This window comes from Bos indicus x Bos taurus, chromosome 3 (assembly GCF_003369695.1).
Source record: "Bos indicus x Bos taurus breed Angus x Brahman F1 hybrid chromosome 3, Bos_hybrid_MaternalHap_v2.0, whole genome shotgun sequence".
NCBI lineage: Eukaryota > Metazoa > Chordata > Mammalia > Artiodactyla > Bovidae > Bos > Bos indicus x Bos taurus.
In genome coordinates, this window is record NC_040078.1 from 4,782,153 (window position 1) to 4,801,560 (window position 19,408).

Here is a 19,408-nt window from a genome sequence, read left to right on the forward strand (position 1 = left end):
CAGGTGTATCATTTCCTTCTTGCACTCAGCAGCACTAGATGTTAATAGCACCTTAGTATTATGCTCGAAGGATGATTGAAACAGAATAAATTACCCCAGAAAAGCACAAAAATGGGAAATGTGGCATTAAATAGACCCCCAAAGACTTACACTATGAGAGCCAAAACAAGAAGGCACAGCATTGGGACTTCCCTGGTGGTCCAGATGGCTAAGTGGCTAAGATTCTGAGGTCCTGATGAAAGGGCCCTGGGTTTGATCTTGGTCAGGGAACTAGATCCCACAGTATTGCCTTGTTCAGCCTCAGCCAGGAAAGGCACATTGGGTAGCTCAGATTTTTCACAACTCAGAATGTCTGTGAATAACTGCAAAAGCATTATGTATATCAGTTTGGGGGTTACTAATGCATTTTAATGAAGAGGTGAATTTACAAATATGAAATCCATGAATAACAAGGATTGACTTTAAAAATCATATGAAAAGGCCCATAGCACTCCAACGCCAGCTCTTCCAAGATCTATTCTTGACCGAGCCTACTATTCTCCATTCACAACACACTCTGTCTCTTCCTTGTTTCTGTCCCACTTGCCACTTTCACCGGCTGGAATTCTGTTGGTGTAAGTCTAGTTTAAGCTCAGGAACATTGATACAACTACTTTCCTGAGCTTCAACTCATTGGGATTTCTTATATCTTATGAGTTTTCCTCTCTGCCTTCTTCAGCCTAGCATGTGAGCAGTCTAGTGTATATAGGACTCTTTTTTTTTTTATTATCAACAACTCACTTCTGTGGATAGCCTCAGTGGATAGCCATGAGTGTATATTCTAGGGCTGGACATCTTCTCAGGCAACTGATCTGGAAAGTCAGCCTTGCACACCCAAACTGGACTTGCTTTATGACATGCAATGTCTGCTTACTCTTAGTACAAGGGTTGTGCTACATCATGGGACAGCTGATTACATGTTAAAAGTTTTAATCATGAGAAAAGTATTCCTCCCCTTAAAGTTGAACTTAAATTTGAATCTCTATAATTTTCATTTCCAGTCTCAAAAATTTTATGATCATAATACACTTTATTGATTTACTATCATTTTGACCAATTTTTTTGCTGACTGTATAGAGCTTCTCCATCTTTGGCTGCAAAGAATATATCAATCTGATTTTGGTGTTGACCATCTGGTGATGTCCATGTGTAGACTCTTCTCTTGTGTTGTTGGAAGAGGGTGTTTGCTATGACCAGTGCATTCTCTTGGCAAAACGCTATTAGCCTTTGCCCTGCTTCATTCCATATTCCAAGGCCAAATTTGCCTGTTACTCCAGGAGTTTCTTGACTTCTTACTTTTGCATTCCAGTCCCCTATAATGAAAAGGACATCTTTTTTGGGTGTTAGTTCTAAAAGGTCTTGTAGATCTTCATAGAACCAGTCAACTTCAGCTTCTTCAGTGTTACTGGTTGGGGCATATACTTGGATTACTGTGATATTGAATGGTTTGCCTTGGAAATGAACAGACAGAATTCTGTCGTTTTTGAGATTGCATTCAAGTACTCCATTTTGGACTCTTTTGTTGACCATATGGCTACTCCATTTCTTCTAATGGATTCCTGCCTGCAGTAGTAGATATAATGGTCATCTGAGTTAAATTCACCCATTCCAGTCCATTTTAGTTTGCTGATCCCTAGAATGTTGACGTTCACTCTTGCCATCTCCTGTTTGACCACTTCCAATTTGCCTTGATTCATGGACCTGATATTTCAGGTTCCTATGCAATATTGCTCTTTACAGCATCGGACCTTGCTTCTATCACCAGTCACATCCACAGCTGGGTATTGTTTTTGCTTTGGCTCCATCCCTTCATTCTTTCTGGAGTTATTTCTCCACTGATCTCCAGTAGCATATTGGGCACCTACTGACCTGGGGAGTTCTTCTTTCAGTATCCTATCATTTTGCCTTTTCATACTGTTCATGGGGTTCTCAAGGCAAGAACACTGAAGTGGTTTGCCATTCCCTTCTCCAGTGGACCACATTCTGTCAGACCTCTCCACCATGACCCACCCATCTTGCGTGCCCCACAGGGCATGGCTTAGTTTCATTGAGTTAGACCAGGCTGTGGTCCATGTGATTAGATTGACTATAGTTTTCTGTGCTTATGGTTTCAGTGTGTCTGCCCTCTGGTGCCCTCTTGCAACACCTACCTTACAAACAAAACCGTCTTACTTGGGTTTCTTTTACCTTGGACGTGGGGTATCTCTTCATGGCTGCTCCAGCAAAGCGCAGCCATTGCTCCTTACCTTGGATGAGGGGTATCTCCTCACCGCCACCCCTCAAGACCTTGAACGTGGAGTAGCTCCTCTAGGCCCTCCTGCACCTGCACAGCCACCTCTCCTTGGATGCAGGGTAGCCCCTCTTGGCTGCCACCCTCGGGCATGGTGTCCTCCCAGCTTCTGCCCCTGACCTCGGACGTGGGGTAGCTCCTCTCAGCTGCGCTTGTGCACCATTGCAGCTGCCCCAAGATAATCATGATGGTATGATCACTCACCTAGAGCCAGATATCCTGGAATGTGAAGTCAAGTGGAACTTAGAAAGCATCACGAAGAACAAAGCTAGTGGAGGTGATGGAATTCCACTTGAGCTATTTCAAATCCTGAAAGATGATGCTGTGAAAGTGCTGCACTCAATATGCCAGCAAATATGGAAAACTCAGCCATGGCCACAGGACTGGAAAAGCTTAGTTTTCATTCCAATCCCAAAGAAAGGCAATACCAAAGAATGCTCAAACTACCACACAATTGCACTCATCTCACACGCTAGTAAAGTAATGCTCAAAATTCTCCAAGCCAGCCTTCAGCAATACATGAGCCATGAAATTCCAGATGTCCAAGCTGGTTTTAGAAAAGGCAGAGGAACCAGAGATCAAATTGCAAACATCTGCTGGATCATTGAAAAAGCAGGAGAGTTCCAGAAAAACATCTATTTCTGCTTTATTGGCTATGCCAAAGCCTTTGACTGTGTGGATCACAATAAACTGTGGAAAATTCTGAAAGAGATGGACCAGACCACCTGATCTGCCTCTTGAGAAATCTGTATGCAGGTCAGGAAGCAACAGTTAGACTTGGACATGGCACAATAGACTGGTTCCAAATAGGAAAAGGAGTACATCAAGGCTGTATATTGTCACCCTGCTTATTTAACTTCTATACAGAGTACATCATGAGAAATGCTGGGCTGGAAGAAGCACAAGCTGGAATCCAGATTGCCAGGAGAAATATCAATAACCTCAGATATGCAGGTGACACCACCCTTATGGCAGAAAGTGAAGAGGAACTAAAAAGCCTCTTGATGAAAGTGAAAGAGGAGAGTGAAAAAGTTGGCTTAAAGCTCAACATTCAGAAAACGAAGATCATGGCATCTGGTCCCATCACTTCATGGGAAATAGATGGGGAAACAGTGGAAACAGTGTCAGACTTTATTTTTCTGGGCTCCAAAATCACTACAGATGGTGACTGGAGCCATGAAATTAAAAGACACTTACTCCTTGGAAGAAAAGTTATGACCAACCTACATAGCATATTCAAAAGCAGAGACATTACCATGCCAACAAACTCCGTCTAGTCAAGGCTATGGTTTTTCCAGTGGTCGTGTATGGATGTGAGAGTTGGACTATGAAGAAGGCTGAGCGCCGAAGAATTGATGCTTTTGAACTGTGGTTTTGAAGAAGACTTCTGAGAGTCCCTTGGACTGCAAGGAGATCCAACCAGTCCATTCTGAAGAAGATCAGCCCTGGGTATTCTTTGGAGGGAATGATACTAAAACTGAAGCTCCAGTACTTTGGCCACCTCATGTGAAGAGTTGACTCATTGGAAAAGACTCTGATGCTGGGAGGGATTGGGGGCAGAAGGAGAAGGGGACAACAGAGGATGAGATGGCTGGATGGCATCACTGACTTGATGGACGTGAGTTTGAGTGAACTCTGGGAGTTGGTGATGGACAGGGAGGCCTGGACTGCTGCAATTCATGGGGTCGCAAAGAGTTGGACACGACTGAGCGACTGAACTGACTGAACTGACCAATTCTGCTAATAGCAGCTGTTTTCTAATCATTGTGCTTGATTGTAAATTGTATTTACAGATTAATTACATAGCTTATATTTTAGGGTGAAATATGGAGTTCAGTTTAGTCACTCAGTTGTGTCCAGCTCTTTGCGACTCCATGGACTGAAGCATGTGAGGCCTCCCTGTCCATCACCAACTCCAGAAGCTTTCTCAAACTAATGTCCATTGAGTTGGTGATGTCATCCAACCATCTCATCCTCTGTTGTCCCCATCTCCTCCTGCCTCAATCTTTCCCATCATCAGGGTCTTTTCCAGCGAATCAGTTCTTCACATCAGGTGGACAAAGTATTGGAGCTTCAGCTTTAGCATCAGTCCTTCTAATGAATATTCAGGACCGATTTCTTTAGAATTGACTGGTTTGATCTCCTTGCTGTTAAAGGGACTCTCAGGAACCTTCTCCAACACCACAGTTCAAAAACATCAATTCTTTGGCTCTCAGCTTTCTTTTTGGCCTAGCTCTCGCATCCATACATGACTACTGGAAAAATCATAGCTTTGACTAGATGGACCTTTGTCAGCAAAGTAATGTGTCTTCTCTTTAATATGCTATGTATGTTTGTCATAACTTTTCTTCCAAGAAGCAAGCATCTGTTAATTTCATGGCTGTAGTCACCATCTACAGTGATTTTGGAGTCCAAGAAAAGGAAGTATCTCACTTTTTCTATTGTTTCCCCATCTATTTGCCATGAAGTGATGGGACCAGATGCCATGATCTTTATTTTTTGACTGCTGAGCTTCAAACCAGCTTTTTCACTCTCCTCTTTCACTTTCATCAAGAGGCTCTTCAGTTCCTCTTCACTTTCTGCCATAATGGTGGTGCCATCTGCATATCTGAGATTATTTATATTCCTTCCAGCAACCTTGATTCCAGCTTGTGCTTCATTCATCCAGTCCAGCATTTCACATGATGTACTTTGCATATAAGTCGACTAAGAAAAGTTACAATATACAGCCTTGACGTACTCCTTTCTCAATTTGGAAAAAGTTCATTTTTCCATGTCTGGTTCTAACTGTGGCTTCTTGACCTGCATATAGATTTCTCAGGAAGTAGGTAATATGGTCTGGTATTCTTATCTCTTTAAGAATTTTCCAGAGTTTGTTGTGAACCACACAGCCAAAAGCTTTAGTGTAGTCAATGAAGAAGAACTAAATGTTTTTCTGGAATTCTTTTGCTTTTTCCATGATCCAATGGATGTTGGCAATTTGATCTGTGGTTCCTCTGCCTTTTCTAAATCCAGCTTGAACATCTGGAATTTCTTGATTCATGTACTGTTGAAGCCTCACTTGGAGAATTTTGAGCATTACTTTGCTAGCTTTTGAGATGACTGCAAGTGGGGTGGTAGTTTAAACATTCTTTGGAGCAATATCCAAAGAATGTTGGAGATAAAATATGGAGGCAATATCCAAACACTGTAACATTAGTATAGATGGATTATTGAATCGATCAAAGAGAGCATGTTCCCCAGCTCATGAGTCAGCCAGGTGGAAATGGAGGTTAGGCAGGCAGTTTGTTAATGGTGACTTGTGGCAAAAGCCTCAGCTGGGATACGTAACCATGGTTACAGTATGATATGGACTCTGGGTGCAGTGTTCCAAGGATAGAGTCAATAAAATTATTGGGAATGTCATACTCCAGATGGAGAAGTATAATATGTTGTTATAGCAGAAGTCATGGAGAAACTGGTAGAAGCTAGTATGCATAACATGATGGGTATTGTTCTAGGGTCTAATTATCATCTTAATCTGCTATTATGAATTTACTACATTCAGTCAGACTCTCTATTAGCAAAGGAATGTGCTTCCTAACACTGGGAAATCAGCTCTGGCTCCCAGTCAGGTACGATATTGTCTCCTCACCATTGGATTGAAAGGTGGCCTATCAATACTGTACAGTTGTCTCTAGAGTTGTGGGAGGACTTTGGCAGAGAAGGTCAGGCATTATCCTAGATGTTCATGATGACCAGACTGACATTTTGAGAAAGCACCATGTCATTTCTGTAATTCAGAATGTAATTGCAAAGTGTGCTGCAACAGGTGAAGTGTTAGTGAAAACTGCTATGGACTGAATGTTGGTGTTCCCTCGAATTCATATGTTAAAGCCCTAAATGCAAATGGGAGGTATTTGGGTAGGGGCATTTGAGAGATAATTAGGTTTAGATGCAGTCATGAGGATGAGGCCCCCATCATGGGATTAGTATTCTTACAAGGAAAGGAAGAGAGACAAGAGTTCTGTTTCTCTCCCCCACATTAGGATGTAGAGAGAAGGTGGCTATTTATAAGCCAGAAAGAGTTTCATACGTCTGCTAGCACTTGATCTTGGACTTCCTAGCTTCCAGAACTATGAGAAACAAATGTCTGTTGCTTAAGCCACCCAGTCTATGGATTTTTGTTATCTCAGCCTGAGCTGATGAAAGCAGAGGTAAAGCCAGTTATCTAGGATGCGTATGTCTCTTAAGACACAAGACACAGATTAAACTTAGAGAGGACTGAAGCTACTCAGTGTCTCCTGTAAATAAGCTTAAGGTTTAAAAAAAGCCCTGGATCCCTCAGCAGGGCACCAAAGCATAAGATGATAATATGCACTTTGGTGTCCTTAGTGGGAAAAATAGGGAGAAAGATGCGAAAGGTGATTCCATAGGTAATCTCCTGGGGTAATATTTAAACTGGGAAGTTTTGGGTGAGCAAATCCTGGTTAATGCTTGTGTCATACAGCAGCTAGTACATCCTAACAGGTGTAAGCTGTAGTCTGGTTTCCCACTCAGGCCCCCTGTGGTGTTTGATACAAGAGGTCATTCCCTGGGAATTGAGAAGAGCTTATTCGCTCCAAAGTCCTTGAAAATTCCTTTGCTGAAGGCAGGTATGCTTCAGTAGTACTGTCCTGAAAAAAGAGGAAAAAGTGTTGGGATAATACCTGAGGCATATTGAAAGACTTGATGGAAAAAAAATAAAATAAAAGGTAGTTCAAGTAAATTAACATACCATAATGCAGCAGAACTGTACTATGCAAGAATAGTGAAGAATTAGGATTTGCAATTAATCTTCCTAGTTTCAAATTCCAATCCTACTTTATTAACTCTATGACTTTGGGAAATTAAAGTCTCAGTTTGCTTACTGACTAAGAATTACTTATTGGCCAAAGGGAAACAGGAAGATGTCTCGTGTAGAATGGGTAAGACAATAAAATGATATGAAGTAAAGAAGAAGACTTCCCTGGTGGCTCAGATGGTAAAGCATCTGCCTACAATGTGGGAGACCTGGGTTCGATCCCTGGGTTGGGAAGATCCTCTGGAGAAGGAAATGGAAACCCACTTCAGTACTCTTGCCTGGAAAATCCCATGGATGGAAGAGCCTGGTAGGCTACAGTCCGTGGGGTTGCAAAGAGTTGGACACAACTGAGCGACTTCACCTTCACCTCAAAGAAAAAGAAAGTTGCATAGTGGTTGAATATTGTTGTTGTTTAGTCAGTAAATCATGTCTGACCTCTGCATTGCCATGGACTGCAGCATGCCAAGCTTCCCTGCCCTTCACTGTCTTCCAGAGTTTGCTCAAACTCACAATTGAGTCGTCGATGCCATCCAACCATCTCATCCTCTACCTCTCCTTCTCTTGCCCTCAATTTTTCCCATAATCTGAGTCTTTTCCAATGAGTTAGCTCTTTGCATCAGGTGGCCCAGGTATTGGCATATAGTAAACCTTTAATAAATGGCAGTATTATTATTTGTACTGTTATAGGATTTGATGTCTTATTTGCTCCTAGTGGTACCAACTAATCTTATAGTTTTCTTAGAAAGTCCGACTTTTCCCCAAATGCTATTAGTTCTAAGCTTGGGTCAAATTCTATGGTAAGTATTGAAGATAAAAATATGACCTTTGAATGTGTTTCGGAGATGGCTCCTGGAAAAGAATAGCATACACCTGCCAGTAGGATGCCCAAGCTTGGACATGAGTGTTTTAAGGATGGGGGTTGTCATGTTGCAACATTTTATTAACCAGTCAGATGGATGGTCCTTTAAAAATTTTATTAATGGAGCAATCACAAGGATTATAAATTCATTTTGGTTATGGGATATATAGTCAAACTTAGCATTTAATTAATTTTAGGATGTATTGGGAAGTGATGATCTGTGTAAATTTTCTTCAAAGAACCAGATAATCAGTTTGACTTTGTGGGTCTGGCCATAGGCATCTATACAACTACTCAGTCTGCCATTGTAGTGCAAAAATAGCCACATAGATAACTTATGAGTGTAGCTGTGTTTCAATAAAACTTTATTTACAAAACAGGTGATGGGTTGTGTTTGGCCCATAGGCTACAGTTTTCCAAGCTCTTATGTATGGAAACTAAGTTTCTCTATTTGTATGTTTATATCTCAGTAATCATAATATACTAAAGCTAAGGTATTCAAAAATAGGTTCTTGGATTGAGGTGAATCTGAAAAGAAAAAAGTTAAGTAAATAACCAAATAGCATGATATCTTCAGGGGAAGGGTAAGTGAGTCCATCCCTTTGGCTAAGATTACTCCTTAGTTTATAGGTTCATACTAAGTCATTGTTCTTCAAGCTTTGCTCGCCATGTCCGGGTGGCTGGATTAGAAGTGGCTTGAGCAGCAGTCACATATGCCAGAACAGCCCTCCTTTCACAACCACTTGCACCATAGTGCCAAACCTGTCGGATCCGTAGTGCTGGATCACCTGTCAGATCCTCGCTCCGCACCCCTACCCCTCAGTGGTGGATTCAGCTTGCGTACTGCTAATATTCTTTAACTCCAAAGCATCATGGTCAAAACTATCTCAATTTATCAGAAAAGGTCTAATGATATCAGTCTCCAAAGTGAAAGTGGTCAGGAGTCCTAGTTTTCCCCTTCCACTTGGCTTCCTAATCCCTACATAAAACATAATCACCTTCTTCCTAGAGAGGGACTCTGTACATCTGAAGGCAGTGTTTACCAAGGCACAAATTGTTTCTTTTCACCTTTTAGCACAGCAGTGATCACCAAATTAATGTATCTGCACAATGAAGGAGGAAATTCATATATGACACAGAACATTAAGATTTGCTGAGATGACTTTCTGTCTTAACAAGACAAGGAATATCAGGCAGCCTTTAAATAATAACTCCTCTCACTTTAGTTCCACTTAGCTTGATCCCTTGTTGCTGCTGCTGCTGCTAAGTCACTTCAGTCATGTCTGACTCTGTGAGACCCCATAGACGGCAGCCCAGCAGGTTCTTCTGTCCTTGGGATTCTCCAGGCAAGAATACTGGAGTGGGTTGCCATTTCCTTCTCCAATGCATGAAAGTGAAAAGTGAAAGTGAAGTCATTCAGTTGTGTCTGACTCTTAGTGACCCCATGGACTGTAGCCTACTAGGCTCCTCCATCCATGGGATTCTCCAGGCAAGAGCACTGGAGTGGGTTGCCATTTTCTTCTCCACAGATCCCTTGTTAAGTTGGTTATTATTCAACCAGAATGTAAACCAGTTATTCACATTTTTCATTTAATGATACACTTTTTAATAAGGGCATATAATTGTTATTTCACTTGACTGCTGTGTCATACTCTTAAGTGTGGCTTTCACTGCACTAAAATGTTGTCTACAAGCTGATCACTATTCTTTAATATAATTTTTCAAAGTGTTTTAAGATCTTCAGTTTGACAGAATAGCAGAAATACAGATGGTTATTTCAGTTTGAAAAAATTCCAATGCCACCTATTTATATTTAATTGAGAAGATAAAGGGCAAAGTTTCTATGGTATGTGAATACTTCTCTATGGGAACGAAACAAATATTTAGGTTGCAATAGTTGTAACTTTCTCCATTACCAAATCTATGAACTCTTAAGGCATCAGTGTTTCTTGATCTCTTTGTAGCTTCTTAGGACATTACAAGAAGAAAGACAATGTGAGAGTATGCGGACACAATTGAATATATGAGTCTCAAAACTAAAGTATGCTACTTCACAGGATGAAAGAGAAGGGAAGAAATAAAATCTCACCAAAAGTTAAAGCAGTAATCAGGGAGTAGCTCTTCAGAAGAGGGAGATAAAAGGAAATGGCAGAAAGGCCAAGGGAAGCTGAGTGCTGAGAACTGGCAGAGGGGTTGGAAGGCTTGGAGTGATTGACTCAAAGAGAGCGCAACATTAAAGGAGGCTTTGAAAACACCTCAAACGCAGAATGAAAAAGGCTAGTTAAACAGGCATTGCTTTATCTTGAGTAAGGACATGTTTTATTTATGTCTATATAAACAGATATGAAAAGTTATAGCGCTTCACTTGTTTCTTTTTTCTTTTTTGTTAGATGCAGTGCTGTTTTGCAAAAATGGTCCCTGGGCTTAACTTGAGTAAATCAGATGGTCTGACCCTGATTTAGCTGAAAGAAACTCTTGAAGCATAGAGCAAGAAATATGATATTCAGGGTGCTTTGAAAAGAATGGCAACTAACCGATGACCCTATAAACTGTGGAGCTGTGGTGAATGCTACAGGAAAATGGAAGGAATGACACATTCAACCTCAATGAATTTGAACTAGAAAATGGGAGAGTTGGGAGGAGATGAGCAATAGAATCAAATATGAGACCTTCCTCCTCTCTCCCAACTTAATTTTTAAAGTTTTATTTCTTGGGGGCTTCTGAACAGCTCAGTGCTATGTTTCTAATGTATTTCTTGAATGGACTTGTCCTCCTGATTCTTCTTCCTGCTAGCTGTGTGGCAGAAGGGATGAAGCATTAGGCCCTAAAATATCCGTTCCTTGATTCCCATCCTCAAACAAAAGTTCTCCAAAAACTTAGAAGGGGCTTGTATATGTGTTCTTTATTGTAGCTTAAAAGCTCCAGACTATCACTTTTCTTAAAGAGGGGTCTCTTTCTGACCAGTTGGTGCTGGTGCATTTTGTTGTTGTTCAGTTCTTCAGTCTGACTCTTTGCAGCTAGGAACTGCAGCTCACCAGGCTTCCTTGTCCTTCACTATCTCCCTGAGTTTGCTCAAACTCAAGACCATTGAGTTGATGATGCCATCCAACCATCTCATTCTCTGTCATCCTCTTCTCCACTGCCCTCAATCTTTTTCAACATCAGGGTCTTTTCCAACAGATCAGCTCCTTGCATCAGATGGCCAAAGTATTGGAGCTTCATCTTCAACATCAGTCCTTCCATTGAATATTCAGTGTTGATTTGACTTTAGGATTGACTGGTTTGATCTCATTGCAGTCCAAGGGAGTCTCAAAATTCTTCTCTAGCACTACAGTTTTAAAGAATCCATTCTTCTTCACTCAGCCTTCTTTATGTTCCGACTTTCACATCCATACATGACTACTGGAAAAACAAAACAAAACAAAATATAGCTTTGACTATATGGACCTTTGTTAGCAAAATGATGTCTCTGCTTTTTAATTTGCTGTTCAGGTTTCTCATAGCTTTCTCCCAAGGAGCAAGAGTCTTTAATTTAATGGCTGCCGTCACCATCTGCAATGACTTTGAAGTCCAAAAAATATTCTGTCTCAATAGTTCTCACAGAGAGTCAGTCTCACAAATTGATATGATTCCAACCCAACTCATAGTAATAGCACCATGACTCTTACTACACTACTTCTTCTATTAAATACAATGATGGCAATCATTACAATTAGCTGACATTTATCAAGCACTTGCTATGTGTTGAGCACTATATTGAACACTTTCTATGCATTATCCCATTAAACTTTATAATAATCCTCTAAGGTAGATGCCCTTGAAGATATTCATCACTTCCACTGTACAGAAGTGACAAATAGATTTAAGGGATTAGATCTGATAGAGAAATAGCCTGAAGAACTATGGACAGAAGTTCATGACATTGTACAGGAGGCATCAAGGAGGCATCATTGTACAGGATGATCAAGACCATACCCAAGAAAAACAAATGTAAAAAGGCAAAATGGTTTTCTGAGGAGGCCTTACAAACCGCTGAGAAAAAAAGAGAAGCTAAAGGCAAAGGAGAAAAGGAAAGATATACCCATCTGAATGCAGAGTTCCAAAGAATAGCAAGGAGAGATAAGAAAGCCTTCCTCAGTGATCAGAGCAAAGAAATAGAGGGAAACAATAGAATGGGAAAGACGAGAGATCTCTTCAAGAAAATTAGAGATACCAAGGGAATATTTCATGCAAAGATGGGTGCAATAAAGGACCGAAGTGTTACGGACCTAATAGAAGCAGAAGATATTAAGAAAATGTGGCAATAATACATGGAAAAACTACGCAAAAATTATTTTCATGACCCAGATAACCATGATGGTGTGATCACTCACCTAGAGCCAGACATCCTGGAACGTGAAGTCATGTGGGCCTTAGGAGGCATCACTATGAATAAAGGTAGTGGAGGTGATGGAATTCCAGCTGAGTTATTTCAAATCCTAAAAGATGATGCTGTGAAAGTGCTGCACTAAATGTGCCAGCAAATTTGGAAAACTCATCAGCGGCCACAGGACTGGAAAATGTCCATTTTCATCCCAATTCCAAAGAAAGGCAATGCCAAAGAATGTGCAAAATACTGCGGAATTGCACTTATCTCACGTGCTAGCAAAGTAAAGCTCAAAATTCTCCAAGTGGGTTTTCAACAGTACATGAACTGTGAACTTCCAGATGTTCAAGCTGGATTTTAAAAAGTCAGAGGAACAAGAGATCAAATTGCCAACACCTGTTGGATCATTGAAAAAACAAAAGAGTTCCAGAAAAACATTTACTTCTGCTTTATTGACTATGCTAAAGCCTTTGACTGTGTGGATCACAACAAAATGGAAAATTATTAAAGAGATTGGAATACCAGACCATCTTACCTGCCTCCTAAGAAATCTGTATGCAAGTCAAGAAGCAACAGTTAGAACTGGACATGAAACAATGGATTAGTTGCAAATTGGGAAAGGACACATCAAGGCTGTATATTGTCACCCTGCTTATTTAACTTATATGCAGAGTACATCATGCTAAATGCCAGGATGGATGAAGCACAAGCTGGAATCAAGTTGCCAGGAGAAATATCAATAAACTCAGATATGCAGATAGTGCTACCCTTATGGCAGAAAGTGGAAAGGAACTGAAGAGCCTCTTGATGAAAGTGAAAGAGGAGAGTGAAAAAGCTGGTTGAAAACTCAACATTTAGAAAACTAAGATCATGGCATCTGGTCCCATCACTCCATGGCAAATAAATGGAGAAACAGTGGAAACAGTGAGAGACTGTTTTCTTGGGCTCCAAAATCACTGCAGATAGTGACTGCAGCCATGAAATTAAAAGACACTTACTCCTTGGAAGAAAAGTTATAATCAACCTAGACAGCATATTAAAAAGGAGAGACATTAGTTTGCCAACAAATGTCCTTCTAGTCAAAGCTATCGTTTTTCCGGTAATCATATGGATGTGAGAATTGGACTATAAAGAAAGCTGAGCATGGAAGAATTGAAGCCTTCAAACTGTGGTGCTAGAAAAGACTTTTGAGAGTCCCTTGAACTGCAAGGAGATCCAACCAGTCAATACTAAAGAAATCAGTCCTTCATACTGAATATTCATTGGAAGGACTGATGCTGAAGCTGAAACTCCAATAGTCTGGCCATCTTATGTGAAGTACTGACTCATTGGAAAAGACCCTGATGCTGGGAAAGATTGAAGGCAGGAGAAGGGGATGACAGAGAATGAGATGGTTGGATGGTATCACTGATTCAATGGACATGAATTTGAGCAAATTCTGGGAGTTGGTCATGGACAGGAAAGCCTTTCGTTCTTGCGGTCCTTGGGGTCTCAAAGAGTCAGACACAACACAGCTACTGAATTGAGCTGAGCTGAAGGTAGATGCCCAAATTCATATAGCAAGAAAACCTTAGAGTAAGAACTCAAACTTTGTTCCGTTCCTTCATTATATTACACTTTTTTGTTATTTGATGCCTTGAGTGTTTTTTTCTCTGTAGGCACTGCCTGATCTCTTTCTCCTAAACCATTACTCCCTTGCTGCTTCCATCTGCAGGGCCTCTCTGAGAGGAGCATTCTATCAAGTGTTGGGGTGCTGGGAGTTGGGGCTTTTACTTAGCTGAAGGAGTCTGCCTCTGTGCCTGAAAGATACAAGCTATGAACTCAGATCTTAAAGAATCTGCCTGTAATGCAGGAGACCCAGATTTGATTCCTGGGTTAGGAAGATCCCCTGGTGAAGGGAATGGCAAACTGCTCCAGTATTCTTGCCTGAAGAATTCCATGGCCAGAGGAGCCTGGTGGGCTATAGTCCATGGGGTCACAGAGTCAGACATGACTGAGTGACTAACACACACACACACACACACACACACACAGGTATTTTTGTTATCGTGTGTTCCTCTTTCATTATGGTTTGTTGATGAGGATGATACCCTATTGGGGCTCCATGACTCTGATGGCCAGTGCAATCTTCCTTGTGGTCTCTCTCTTCAACTTTAGAGCTCCTGAGGTCATATGGGATCACAGAGACCACATAAGTCTGGGTCTTTTTTGTGAAATCTCTCACCTCCATTAGTCTGCATTGCACTGTAACTATAGAAAGAAGTGACTCCTCATTGTGTTGAATGACTGACAGTGGGGTTCTTTGTTATAGTAGTTGGTATTCAGTTCAGTTCAGTTCAGTCACTCAGTCGTGTCTGACTCTTTGTGACCCCATGAATCAGAGCACGCCAGGCCTTCCTGTCCATCACCAACTCCTGGAGTTCACTCAGACTACTTATCCAAAATAATGCATGACTGTACTGGATCTTCCTTTTATCCTTACACATTTTCATAAAAGCTTTTGCTTTCATGAGGATGGAAATAATAAAATAAGGGAAGGAAAGAGAGGATATGGAAAGGAGAAAAGAAAGAAAGGAGGGAGGAGAAAAGGAGAGAAGGAAAGAGGATTGGTATTTAGATATGTCATGCCGATATGAAAAAAGACTTACTGTAGTTATACTTGTCTCAAATCTGGATACATATTACAGGTCTTATTTGTACACATTGTGATTTGTGGATCACAAATAGGAATGTTGACCATGTGACAGATGTACATGGACTGTCTTTCAATACCACCAAGCAATTCTTCAGTTTTCAGTAGACGCAGATTGGGTGTCCTACAAACTTAATTTGATTTTGACATTATGCATTTGGAGAGTGTCAGACTCCACAGATCAAAAGGTTGAATTTTGTAGGACTGCTTCCCCTTCAGATTGTCACTTGCACTCCTAATTGACTGGCTATAAACCAGGGATTCCCATGATCCCTTCCTCAGCTTTGATATTTGTCAGGATGGCTCACAAAGCTCAGGGAAACACTTACATTTACCATTTAATTATCAAAGATATTATAAGGATACAATGAACAGCCAGATGAAGAGGTGCATAGGGCAAGGTCTGGGAAGGCCCCAAGTATAACATCTTCTTCCCCAAGATATAACTGGGCATGTGAATGTGTTCATGAACTCAGAAGTTCATCAGGTCTCACTGTACAAGAGTTTTCATAGAAATTAATCTGCAGCCCACTCCCCTTTCTCCTTTCCAGAGGTTGGTGGATATAGCTGAAAGTTCCAGTTTTCTGATCATTGGATCTTTCTGGTGGCCAACCCAATCCTCAGGCTATCTAGGGGCCCTGCTTTAAGTCACTTCATTAGCCTAAACTCAGGTGTGCTCAAAAGGGGCTCCTTATTAATAACAAAAGACACACCTATTACTCAGGAAATTTCAACAGTTTTTTGGAAGCTTTGTGCTGGGAACTGTGGAAAGGGTGTAAATATGTATATTTTTTTAATATACCAGAGGTCACCATTTGTAGGATATGTTCCTCAGGATTTTGAGCCCTTATTCTTCCTGAAAGCTGTCACTCTCCTCCCCATTCCCCACGGAAAATATTTTCTTCTTTTTTTAATATAATTTTTTTTGCTGTTATTTAGTCACTAAGTTATATCTGACTTTTTGTGACCCCATGAACTGAGGCACACCAGGCTCCTCTGTCTTTCACTATACAGTTTTCCCCACAGCCAGTCCTTCCCATCAGGAAGCTTGCACAAGTCTCTTATCCTCATCTGTCAGAGAGCAGATAGAATGAAAACCACAATCACTGAAAACTAAACAAAATGATCACATGGAACACAGTCTTGTGTAATTCAATGAAACTAGGAGCCATGTAAGTAGGGTTACCCAAGATGGACAGGTCACATTGGAGAGTTCTGACAAAACGTGGTCCACTGGAGAAGGGAATGGCAAACCACTTCAGCATTCTTGCCTTGAGAACCTCATGAACAGCATGAAAAGGCAAAAAGGTAGGACACTGAAAGATGAACCCCCAAGTCAGTATGTGTCAACATGTTACTGGAGAAGAGCAGAGAAATAGCTCCAGAAAGAATGAAGAGGCCAAGCAAAAGCAGAAATTATGCCCAGCTGTGGATGTGTCTGGTGGTGAAATTAAAGTCCGATGCTGTAAAGAACAATATTGCACAGGAGCTTGAAATGTTAGATCCATGAATTAAGGTAAATTGGAAGTGGTCAAACAGGAGATGGCAAGAATGAACACTGACATTTCAGGAATTGGTGAACTAAAATGGATGAGAATGGGTTAATGTAATTCAGATGACCATTATATCTACTATTGTGAGCAAGACTCCCCTAGAAGAAATAGAGTAGTCCTCATAGTCAACAAGAGTCTGAAATGCAGTACTTGGGTGAAATCTTAAAACCTACAGAATGATCTGGGTTCATTTCCAAGGCAAACCATTCATAATCACAGTAATCCAAGTCTATGTCCCAACCACTAATGCTGAAGAAACTCAAGCTGAATGGTTCTATGAAGACCTACAAAATCTTCCAGAACTAATACCGAAAAGATGGGGATTGGAATACAAAAATAAAAAGTCAAGAGATACATGGAATAACAGGCAAGTTTGGCCTTGGAATAAAAAATTAAGCAGGGCAAATGCTAACAGAATTTTGCCAAGAGAACGCACCGGTCATAGCAAACACCCTCTTTCAGCAACACATGAGACGGCTCAACACATGGACATCACCAAGGTCAACATCAAAATCTGATGTATAATATTTAGCAAAAACAAGACTGGAAGCTGACTGTGGCTCAGATCATGAGCTCCTTATTGCAACTTCAGACTTAAATTAAACAAATAAGGAAAACGCACTAGGCCATTCAGATATGACCTAAATAAAATCCCTTATGATTATACAGTGGAAGTGACAAATAGATTCAAGGGATTAGATCTGATAGACACAGTGCTTGAAGAACTATGGACAAAGATTTGCAACATTTTACAGGAGGCAGTGAACAAAAACATCCCCAAGAAAAAAAAAATGCAACAAGGTAAAATGGTTGTCTGAGGAGGCCTTACAAATAGCTGAGGAAAGAAGAGAAGCTAAAGGCAAAGGAAAAAAGGAAAGATATACCCTTCTGAATGCAGAGTTTCAAAGAATAGCAAGGAGAGATAAGAAAGCCTTCCTCAGTGATTAATGCAAAGAAATAGAGGAAAACAATAGAATGGGAAAGACTAGAGATCTCTTCAAGAAAATGAGAGATACCAAGGGAATATTTCATGCAAAGATGGGAGCAATAAAGGACAGAAGTGTTACAGACCTAATAGAAGCAGAAGATATTAAGAAAAGGTGGCAAGAATACACAGAAAAACAATACAAAAAAAGATCTTCATGACCCAGATAACCATGATGGTATGATCACTCACCTAGAGCCAGACATCCTAGAGTGTGAAGTCAAATGAGCCTTAGGAAACATTACTATGAACACAGCTAGTGGGAGTAATGGAATTCCAGTGGAACTATCTCAAATCCTAAAATATGATGCTGTGAAAATGCTGTGCTCCATATGCCAGCAAATTTGGAAAACTCAGCAGTGGGCACAGGAATGGAAAAGATCAGTTTTCATTCCAACCCCAAGGAAGGGTAATGCCAAAGAATGTTCAAAGTACTGTACAATTGTCCTCATTTCACATGCTAGCAAGTTAATGCTCAAAATCCTTCAAGCTAGTCTTCAACTGTACATGAACCAAGAAATTCCAGATGATCAAGCTGGATTCAAAAAAGGCAGAGGAATCAGAGATCAAACTGCCAACATCCATTGGATCATAGGAAAAACAAGGACATTAAAAAAAAAAATCTAAAAAAAAAAAAAAAAACCTACATCATCGACTATGCTAAAGTCTGTGTGTGAATCACAACAAACTGGAAAATTCTTCAAGTGATAGGAATACCAGACCACCTTTCCTGGCCTCTGAGAAATCTAAATGCAGCTCAAGATGCAATATTTGGCAAAACTAACACAATTATGTAAAGTTTAAAAATAAAATAAAATTTAAAAAAATAAATTAATTAATTAAAAAAAAAAGAAAAAAACAAAAAAAAGAACCAGACATGGAACAATGGCTTGGTTCAAAACTGGGGAAGGTGTATTCAAGGCTGTATATTGTCACCCTGCTTATTTAACTTATATGCAAAGTACAATATGCAAAATGTCTTGCTGGTTGAACCACAAACTGGAATCAGGATTGCCAGGAGAAATATCAATAACCTCAAATATGCAGATGACACCACCCTTATGACAGAAAGTGAAGAGGAACTAAACAGCTTCTTGATGAAGGTGAAAGAGGAGAGGGAGAAAGCTGGCTGAAAACTCAGCAAAAACTAAGATTATGGACTCTGGTTCCATCACTTCATGCAAGTAGATGAGGAAAAAGTGTATACAGTCACAGATTTTATTTTCTTGGGCCCCAAAATCACTGCAGATAATGAGTACTGCCATGAAATTAAAAGACACTTGCTCCTTGGAAAAAAAGCTATAACAAACCTAGACAGTGTATTAAAAAGTGATAGACATCACTCTGCCAATAAAAGTCCATCTAGTCAAAGCTATGGATTTACCAGTAGTCATGTATGGATGTGAGAGCTGAACCATAAAGAAGACTGAACACTAAAGAATTGATGCTTTCAAATTATAGTGCTAGGGAAGCCTCTTGAGAGCAAGAGTCTTGGACAGCAAGGAGAACCAATCAGTGTATGTTCAAAGGAAATCAACCCTGAATATCCAATCGAAGGAATGATGCTGAAGCTGAAGCTCCAATACTTTGGCCACCTGATGTGAAGAACTGACTCACTGGAAAAAACCCTGTTGCTAGGAAGGATTGAAAGCAGAAAGAGAAGCGGGTAACAGAGGATGAGATGATTGGATGGCATCATCGACTCCATGGACAAGAGTTTGAGCAAACTCCAGGAGGTAGTGAAGGACAGGGACGCCAGTCATGCTGCACTCCATCGGACTACAAAGAGTCAGACGCAACTC